This window comes from Diaphorina citri, unplaced genomic scaffold (genome assembly GCF_000475195.1).
Source record: "Diaphorina citri unplaced genomic scaffold, Diaci psyllid genome assembly version 1.1 scaffold3354, whole genome shotgun sequence".
Lineage (NCBI taxonomy): Eukaryota > Metazoa > Arthropoda > Insecta > Hemiptera > Psyllidae > Diaphorina > Diaphorina citri.
Window position 1 is genome coordinate 5,133 of NW_007380763.1, and position 10,274 is coordinate 15,406.

At 35.6% G+C, this 10,274-nt stretch overlaps 2 long non-coding RNA genes across 3 annotated transcripts; both read left to right on the plus strand.

Moving 5' to 3' along the window:
- The first annotated feature begins 399 nt into the window (after window positions 1-399).
- Window positions 400-5,050, plus strand: LOC103520240. Of its 2 annotated transcripts, XR_541932.2 has the most exons (3): window positions 400-511; window positions 568-1,201; window positions 4,866-5,050. It is a non-coding gene; the product is annotated as an uncharacterized LOC103520240 (long non-coding RNA). The 2 variants fall into 2 exon arrangements; XR_541933.1 differs by lacking the exon at window positions 4,866-5,050 and having other exon boundaries at window positions 568-1,248.
- Window positions 5,051-5,712: 662 nt separating this feature from the next.
- LOC113471946 lies at window positions 5,713-7,061 on the plus strand. The gene is made up of 2 exons (XR_003394452.1): window positions 5,713-6,127; window positions 6,349-7,061. It is a non-coding gene; the product is annotated as an uncharacterized LOC113471946 (long non-coding RNA).
- The last annotated feature ends 3,213 nt before the right edge of the window (window positions 7,062-10,274 follow it).

Consider the following 10,274-nt stretch of genomic DNA (forward strand, 5'->3'; position numbering starts at 1 on the left):
CAACAAAAATAATGGCCATCTCTAAGTACAACATCCACTCCGTCCCTCACAACTCACAACAGTACAACCATACACAACACATCCACTAAAATTCTCAACTACATTAATCTCTTCCATTAATACCACCCCCACGGAAACACAAACATACAACACTTCCAATTAAATCAATTTCATTGATTCCTGTCTAATATCTATTCAAATATTTCAACTCGGGCAGTTTTCATTTCAATAACACACAAAATATTGACAATATGTTAGGATAAAAATTATAAATTGAGGTACCCAAACTATTTAAAGATCAACAAGAAATACTTTGTAAAGCTATCAAACCATGCATTTCTTTAGGAAGACTATATCTGTTTAATTGCCAAAGTCATGTACCCGGGTACACGAGGGGCACCGAATGACGGACATCTGACCGCATTTCGTAATTGCGATTAGTTAAAGGACATATACATATTTGTCAAGGTCACAAACAAGATGGCGGCTCGCACTGCATGTACATGTGGAGGTGCAATGGGCGTGGCTTTGTTTGGACCCCAATTTTAACTCCCCCCGCTTGTGGAGGTGCAATGGGCGTGGCTTGGTTAGCACTCATATTTCAACTCCTCGTGCTAATCCTGGCATTATTCATATTGTTCAAAATGACCAGTGAGGCTAGTGAGTCTGGCGACACATAATTAGCCTAGCTGACATAACCGTAGAAAAGTAACAAGGAGCTAAAGACAGGAGCTAGAGAAAGGCCAAAAGTCTTTCACGAAGACAAGGTGAAATAGCCACCCAAAAGGCACTAATAGCCAAAGACAAAACATGGTAGGTAACACAAAAAGTTTTTCTTTGGAACTAAGAAAAAGAGAAGCCTTAGAAACTTGACTTTAATGCGGAAAACTAAAAACAAAAGGAGCTAAAAAAGACCAAATGTCCTTCAAGGAGACAAGGCGAAACAAATAACCACTGAACAAGATATGTTATAACCGAATATTGATCTGATCTGAGGAACTACGAACTACCTACATATGTGGTAGAAAAATGGAAGAGAAGTAAATTTATTGTAGAATGTGAAAGACAGCAAGAAATACGTCTACTTATCAATGAAAACAACGATAAAAAGTTTTCAGAACTTTCAACTTCAGGATACCAACCAACATGAAAAAATAATCCAGAATCAATCAAGAACAAGAATTACAAGAAAATAAATGTTGTAGGTACCTACTTACAGAACTACTTATTAGAACTACCAACATTTAACCAAGTCTTGGGACCCTTCCTTTATTTTCAGTTGTGTATCCCACTATCCTCTGTTCAAATAGTTAGGTTTGGGTTCCAATTAATAAAAATGTTCAATACCTAGCTAGGTTAAGGTTTCCTTCGTACAGAATATCCAACTTCCGTCCTCTTCCCCCTCAGCATGACATAACATCACACGCTTTTTGTTGTTGTGCTTTATTATTAGATCATTCTGTAGCTTGAATCTTCTTTATTCATTTTTTTTTTTTTTTTTTTTTTCATTTAATTTTGTATGCTCTAGTTCTAGCAGTATTGATCTGATCTGAGGAACTACCTATGTGGTAGAAAAATGGAAGAGAAGTAAACTTATTGTAGAAAGTGAGAGACAGCAAGAAATATGTCTACTTATCAATGAAAACAATGACAATGAGAAAAAGTTTTCAGAACTTTCAACTTCAGGATACCAACCAACATGAAAATATAATCCAGAATCAGTCAAGAACAAGAATTACAAGAAAATAAATGTTGTAGGTACCTACTTACAGAACTATTTATTAGAACTACCAACATTTAACCAAGTCTTGGGACCCTTCCTTTATTTTCAGTTGTGAATCCCACTATCCTTTGTTCAAATAGTTAGGTTTGGGTTCCAATTAATAAAAATGTTCAATACCTAGCTAGGTTAAGGTTTCCTTCGTTCAGAATATCCAACTTCCGTCCTCTTCCCCCCTCAGCATGACATAACATCACAGACACACGCTTTTGGTTGTTGTGCTTTATTATTAGATCATTCTGTAGCTTGAATCTTCTTTATTCATTTTTTTTCTTTTTTCATTTAATTTTTTATGCTCTAGTTCTAGCAGTTAGGGCCCCATGGGTTTCACGTCTCCAGACCCAAAGGGAGCTCTGTAAAACTCAATAAGTTGAGAACTACTAGTAACACCACAGGGATGATGCACTCTCATATTACATAGCAGGGAGCTATTACCATTTCCTTCCTATTGTTCCAATACAATCTAATAACACAAGATCATAGGAAACAACTAAATACTCATCTAATATCCATAATATCTAGAGAGAAGTAGAGGTATTTTTGAATTTAAAGCACATATCCTGGGTGTATGTATTTCAGAGCAACCTTGCCTAGGTTCTTTGTTCCAATATCTATAGACACTACACAAAATGTTTTTCCTACATTGCCGAATAACTTTTGATAGAACTGTAACAAAGGATCCCGGATAGGAGAAAACCAGCCGTTCCGAGAACGAACCTAATCTGTTTAGGATAAAGTTCGTCCCGGGCCGGAATTGAATCCGCGATCTACCGCTCAAGTACAAGGGTCGCCTGCCTTTCAAGCCAACTGGTTGGCTTTCTCCTATCCTGTCCTTCTCTCTGACATTTCGGGACGATAAGACCTTAGCAGTTGCAGTTCTCTCTATCAAACATCTTTAAAAAAAGTCGTAAGCTTACCCATCACAGAGAACATTCATATCCAATGTGGCCAGTGGGGGTCGCGGTACCCTATCCTGGGCCGACACCCGATGATAGCCACCGTGGGGGTTGTGAACCAAAGATTGGCCATAGCCCCCTACACACCCATCCCCACCATGAGGGGTTGACTTGATGATGTTCTCGTTCCAACTATGACTTGAGAAATATCCAAACTCTGCCATTAAATTTCAACACACAATAGAGATCCGTCCTATACGACTTGCTTATTCAGAGTCCAAAATAAAAGTCATGGAAACTTGGATCTTTAAGATGGTAAACTTTCGACACACTTTTACACATTCACAGATTGCCTACTAATAACATGCCTAAAAAGAATAAAAGACCATTTCATTTTTGTTAAAATCTTTTGTTAAGTAGTGACCAAGCAATTTTATCAAAAGACGAATTTTTGCTCCACCCAACTCGGAATTAAATGACGAATAAACTGTTCTCGTTCCAACTATGACTTGAGAAATATCCAAACTCTGCCATTAAATTTCAGCACAAAATAGAGATCCGTCCTACTGGGCAAGTCGTGTTTTTACGACTTGCTTATTTAGAGTCCAAAATAAAAGTCATGGAAACTTGAATCTTTAAGATGGTAAACTTTTGACACACTTTTACACATTCACAGATTGCCTACTAATAACATGCCTAAAAAGAATAAAAGACCATTTCATTTATTAAAATCTTTTGTTAAGTAGTGACCAAGCAATTTTATCAAAAGACGAATTTTTGCTCCACCCAACTCGGAATTAAATGACGAATAAAAGCCAATTAAATTCAATAAAAAAAGGTAAAAGAATTTAATATTAGGTAGCAGATTAAATTTAAAGCTTTAACTTGGTCACCAATTTTATTCCTTAGAAATAAAATAAAAAAGTAATGAAACTAAAAATTATGTAGTATTTCTCATCCTGATAATTCTCTAAAATTTAAATAATAAAAATAAAGAACAAATAAATAAAATTAAAGGTAAAATAATTTAATATTAGGTAGCAAATTAAATTTAAAGCTTTAACTTGGTCACCAATGTTATTCCTTAGAAATAAAATAAAAAAGAAATGAAACTAAAAATTATGTAGTATTTCTCATCCTGATAATTCTCTAAAATTTAAATAATAAAAATAAAGAACAAATAAATAAAATTAAATCTTATAAAAAAAAAGTAGATCGAATGATCCTTAATCTAAAATTTAGATTAGTGATCATTTGTATGTTTAGTATTCACAGCTACTATTACATTTAGGTGTATATTAGGGTCTATTAATTGGAAAAGATAAGAAACACTTATTCTGGATTGTATATTATTGGATTCGATGCAATAATTTTCCTTTGGAGGTTGAAGACCAGCATTGGTGTGGGAACCAAATCAATATTAATCAAAGAGAACCTGATCGAAGAGTTTACAGAGTGACCGAAGTGTGTCCTCATTGGGTTGGTATTTTCCGTTTATTTCAATCTTACCTTATAGGTTTTGTGGTTGAAAATATTAATAACATTTTGTCTCAATAGACATACATACCACTGAATTCAATAAAAATATTGGATCGCAATCATGCGCCTAATATCACCAACTATAAAATATCAATGATAGCAATAATAAACAATTAAAAATGTATTGGTAAAATGAACTCGAAATCACTGTTCTTTTCCCTCCTACAGCCTACTCCACATATTACCTAGTTTAGGTTTTAGGTACACCTTACTTACATCTAGAATCTAGATTAGATCCTTCTAAATGGATAGTCGGTACCCTTCTAGAAATCAAAAATAGACACCAAAAATTTCTTCAGTTAGGTAGGTATATATGTTCAGATTCAGAATGATAAAACACTTGAGTAAAGTTCATTAGACCCTAAATAAAACTGCAATCTATTTCTAGAACAATCTTAAAGTAGCTAAAGTTTCCAAGTTTCAGTGTTTCATCTTGCAGCAAGTCTGCCTGCAGATGGTGTACTTTCAGGTTCATTTCCTGCAACTTTCAGGCAGTGACCTGACTACCTGAGACCAGAGCTCCTGAAAAGGTCACAGCGTACCAATGTTCAATTTAAAAATTACCAAAATAAATTATTTTAAAAAAAGTCACAAGATCCACACGTTTCGTTAGGAACAGTTACTAATACACTAATATCTTCAATACCTAGACCTACTGGATCTACTCAATATTCAATGTAATGTACGTGAAACACATTTTGAATAACACACACACGGGATGGAAGATAAGAAGCAAAAAGCCTTTGAAACGCAAAGTCTCGAGAACTGATCCTATTTGAATACAAAAGAAAAGGATATTCGAAGAAGTTGAACCAACCTGAAGGAAATGAAGGACTATGTATAAGGAAGGGGGGACTAAAGAATGAGATGGAGAAAAGGGAGAGGAGAAGATTGAGTAATGAAATGAGATATTTAACATACTTACATAATATATGTTTTATGTGCAATATATGGGAATTTTTTTCGCGCGAACTTTCATTCACACTGGAGCTTAGAGAAATTTCGTCCAAATGTGACATACATGGTTTGAAAGATCGTTTTCTCAGCTTTCCAAATAATATACTCTGATCGAAAATTAGGTGTCGGAACACAGTTCAATTCGCTCACCAACGATTCTAGTCGAGACCTTATATGCAGTATATGGGAATTTTTTTCGCGCGAACTTTCATTCACACTGGCGCTTAGAGAAATTTCGTCCAAATGTGACATACATGGTTGGAAAGCTCGTTTTCTCAGCTTTCTAAATAATATACTCTGATCAAAAATTAGGTGTCGGAACACAGGTCAATTCGCTCACCAACGATTCTAGTCGAGACCTTATATGCAATATATGGGAATTTTTTTCGCGCGAACTTTCATTCACACTGGAGCTTAGAGAAAATTCGTCCAAATGTGACATACATGGTTGGAAAGCTCGTTTTCTCAGCTTTCTAAATACTATACTCTGATCAAAAATTAGGTGTCGGAACACAGTTCAATTCGCTCACCAACAACTCTCAACTAAATTAATCTCTTCCATTAATACCACCCCCACGGAAACACATACAACACTTCCATTCACACGAAAAACACCAAGTTAAAACCTCCACCAAACTTACAGAAAAACAGAAGACCAAGTATCCAACATAAAGAAGAGTATCCAAGAACACAAAAACTCCATCAAAAGAATTGAAACGATAGACAAGTAGAGACAAATAAGACAGGAAGGCTGAAGCTTCATGCAATTAACACAGGAACCTCGAGTATCAAGTTTTTAGAGCAATTAGAGAAGAATCTACCAATCCCTAAACTGGACAACTGGGAAAATTCCAAACCCTAATACGGACACGAATAAGAAAGAAGCCTTCCACTCTACACAAACTGCTTAAACAGGTGTCACAGAAGACAAGACAAACTTCCTGTGAAGTCAAAAGTACGAAAATTCAGATCACATTACTACTTACCTATTGACTATTCAGTATACTATATAGTGATACATCTCATCAATATTCAACACAAGAAACCCGACATTGACAAGAACCACCTGTCCAAATGGAGTCCTAATTGACAAGATAAGCTAGGGACACCCAATGACGGACATCAGAGCTGATCATCTTATTTTTATTTCGTTTCTAAATTCTCGCCGTTTTTTAGGGACGGGGCACCGAATGACGAACATCTGACCGCATTTCGTAACTGCGATTAGTTCAAGGACATATACATATTTGTCAAGGTCACAAACAAGATGGCGGCTCGCACTGCATGTACATGTGGAGGTGCAATGGGCGTGGCTTGGTTAGCACTCATATTTCAACTCCTCGTGCTAATCCTGGCATTATTCATATTGTTCAAAATGACCAGTGAGGCTAGTGAGTCTGGTGACACATAATTAGCCTAGCTGACATAACCGTAGAAAAGTAACAAGGAGCTAAAGACAGGAGCTAGAGAAAGGCCAAAAGTCTTTCACGAAGACAAGGTGAAATAGCCACCCAAAAGGCACTAATAGCCAACGACAAAACATGGTAGGTAACACAAAAAGTTTTTCTTTGGAACTAAGAAAAAGAGAAGCCTTAGAAACTTGACTTTAATGCGGAAAACTAAAAACAAAAGGAGCTAAAAAAGACCAAATGTCCTTCAAGAAGACAAGGCGAAACACTTAAATAACCACTGAACAAAATATGTTACAACCGAATATTGATCTGATCTGAGGAACTACCTATGTGGTAGAAAAATGGAAGAGAAGTAAACTTATTGTAGAAAGTGAGAGACAGCAAGAAATATGTCTACTTATCAATGAAAACAATGACAATGAGAAAAAGTTTTCAGAACTTTCAACTTCAGGATACCAACCAACATGAAAATATAATCCAGAATCAATCAAGAACAAGAATTACAAGAAAATAAATGATGTAGGTACCTACCTACTTACAGAACTATTTATTAGAACTACCAACATTTAACCAAGTCTTGGGACCCTTCCTTTATTTTCAGTTGTGAATCCCACTATCCTTTGTTCAAATAGTTAGGTTTGGGTTCCAATTAATAAAAATGTTCAATACCTAGCTAGGTTAAGGTTTCCTTCGTGGCCAGCCATTCACGATCAGTTTTAACTGACAGTTTGAACTGTCAGTTAAAACTGATCGTGAATGGCGGTGAACTGACAGTTCGATTGAACTGATGGTCTAAACTGAGGATTATAAAAATTTTATATTTTTAACTGAAGATACTTGAACTGACAGTTAAAACTGATCGTGAATGGCTGGCCTAAGTAAAACTCATTGAACAGCCAGCTTAGTTTGGTTGGTAGCGCGTCTTCCTTGTAAGCGCTAGGTCGCGGGTCCGATTACCGCCTGGGGCAGATTTTATCCTAAACAGATAAGATTTTGTTCTCGGAACGGCAGGCTTTCTATCCTGTCTTCCTTCTTTTTGCTTTGGGAACAATAAGACCTCGAGCAGTTAGTTCCCTATATCAAACCTCTTAAAAAAAGAAAAAAAAATATATTGGGTATCGAACACGGGACCTTCAGCATGACAGCTAACCGTGCTTCCAACTTCTTTCCCATAAGTGAACTGTTCACGGAAATTCTTAGTTGGAGAAGGAGGTATGAATCATTCAATCATCAATGGAAATTCATTGCATCATACCTCATAGTACCTAACCACAGTAACTACTTTAAACTACTACGATACACGGCTACTAACGCCCAGATCGTATGAAAGTGAAAAAAAGTTTCAGACCTAGGTCTGTCAGACGGTCCGAAAGACAGGTTGGAAGCTTTTTCTGCCACACACGTCCCGGACTGCCTGTCAGACGCCCCGAAAACGAACCTCATCCATCTGTTCAAGATAAGGTTCGCCTCGGGTGGGAATCAAACCCGTTCGTTAGCCGCAACTTAACTAGGCTGGTCTCGATCTATTTCTAACATTTATAGTTCGGGATATCGGAAAAATATTCACTGTACACTACTAACTTATTCATTCACCGAACAGCTGACTGGGATTCTGGGTTCTGGATCAACCAAAATAATGGCCATCTCTAAGTACAACATCCACTCCGTCCCTCACAACTCACATACATATCAACAATCTCAATATTCTCAATCAATGAATCAAACAGTGAGCTTATAGGACAGTGATATACTATTAATGTTATAATATATAAAATGTTACATGTTCAACATAAATATATACCTATGTTGGTAACTAAAAAAAAAAAAAACTATGTACTTACCTACTTATAAATCCACCATACTTGACTGAAAGTTTGTAAATAAGTACTTAAATGTGTACCAAATTTCATCAAAATCAGACCAGGCAATCAGGAGTTATAGCGGAACACACAAACAAACAACTTACTTAAACCAAATCCAAAATGGAGTTAAAACATAGACCTCACTATCGTTCGGTCAATAATCATGAATTCTTAGTTCTCCTTCTCCTCTTATGTTCTTCTTTGCTCCCTGAATGCAACCCTTCATAGATGACCCATTTATCCTTGCTGTTCTACGAACATAGTGAACTATATTGCTTGGTTATCTTGAGATATCCATTAGGTATCCCTCTTTGTTGTACTTCTTACTTTTCTTTCATACATCTTACCTACTCCTTTTTCCCTTCTATTCCTTTCCTCAAATTTTAAAGAGAAGAAGAGGGAGGAAAAACATTTCCAGAATTCAATGTGGGTAGGTATTTTGATTTCATTTTACTTAATGTTAAAGTAGGTACCTAAGTACTTACCTATCATTCATCAAAACATACCTCAAATTAGGAACACTTTTTAGGTACTTAAAATAAAAGTGATATGTTTGCAATAAAATTAAACATAAATACTTAGATAAAATTTGTTCTAAAAACATGACAGTGAAACAGTTGTTCTCTTACCTATACTTCATTTCCAAATATCACACTGGGTCTTCTTAGTCATTTGAAGGACATCCTATACAACTTATTACAAATTTCATCAAAATCAGACCAGGCAATTGGGAGTTATAGCGGAACACACAAACAAACAACTTAAACCAAATGCAAAATGGAGTTAAAACATAGACCTCACTATCGTTTGGTCAATAATCATGAATTCTTAGTTCTCCTTCTTCTTCTTCTCTTGTTCTTCTTTGCTCCCTGAATGCAACCCTTGACCCATTTATCCTTGCTGTTCTACTAACATAGTGAACTACATTGCTTGGTTATCTTGAGATATCCATTAGGTATCCCTCTTTTTCCCCCCTTTGTTGTACTTCTTACTTTTCTTTCATTCATCTTACTTACCTACTCCTTTTTTCCTTCTATTCCTTTCCTCAAATTTTAAGGAGGAAAAACATTTTCAGAATTCAGTGTGGGTACTTAGGTATTTTGATTTCATTTTACTTAATGTTGAAGTACCTAAGTACTTACCTATCATTCATCAAAACATACCTCAAATTAGGAACACTTTTTAGGTAAAATAAAAGTGATATGTTTGCAATAAAATTAAACATAGGTACTTAAATACTTAGATAAAATATGTTCTAAAAACATGACAGTGAAACAGTTGTTCTCTTACCTATACTTCATTTCCAAATATCACATTGGGTCTTCTTAGTCATTTGAAGGACATCCTATACAATTTATTATACAGTGTGGGACATGCAAATTTCAGTGAGAGGTCCTTTATGGCCAGGGCCACACATGGGGATTAATCCATGATTAACTTTTAATCATGGATGAAGCAATCTGACAAGCTAAAAAAACAGATATCAACCAATTAGATTGCCTCATCCAAGATATAAAGTTGATCATAGTTTAATCTCTGAATGAAGCCCCAGCCATCAATATTAGCACATGGAGTTACATATATTTGAATCAGAATCGGTAGTACCTATCAGGATTTGAACCAGAATCAAAGGCACAGATGTAGTAGGTACCTACCTATAAGATCAGAAACCCATTCCTGCAAGGATTTAATTCATGAAAATATCCCATTGTTGATTTTGAGTGAGTGGTATAAGATAAGAGAAAACATGCAATGTTTCGGAATTTTGAGCAATAATATTTTATTAAGCAGAGACTTGATGTTTTTTTTTTTTTTTTTTTTTTTTTTT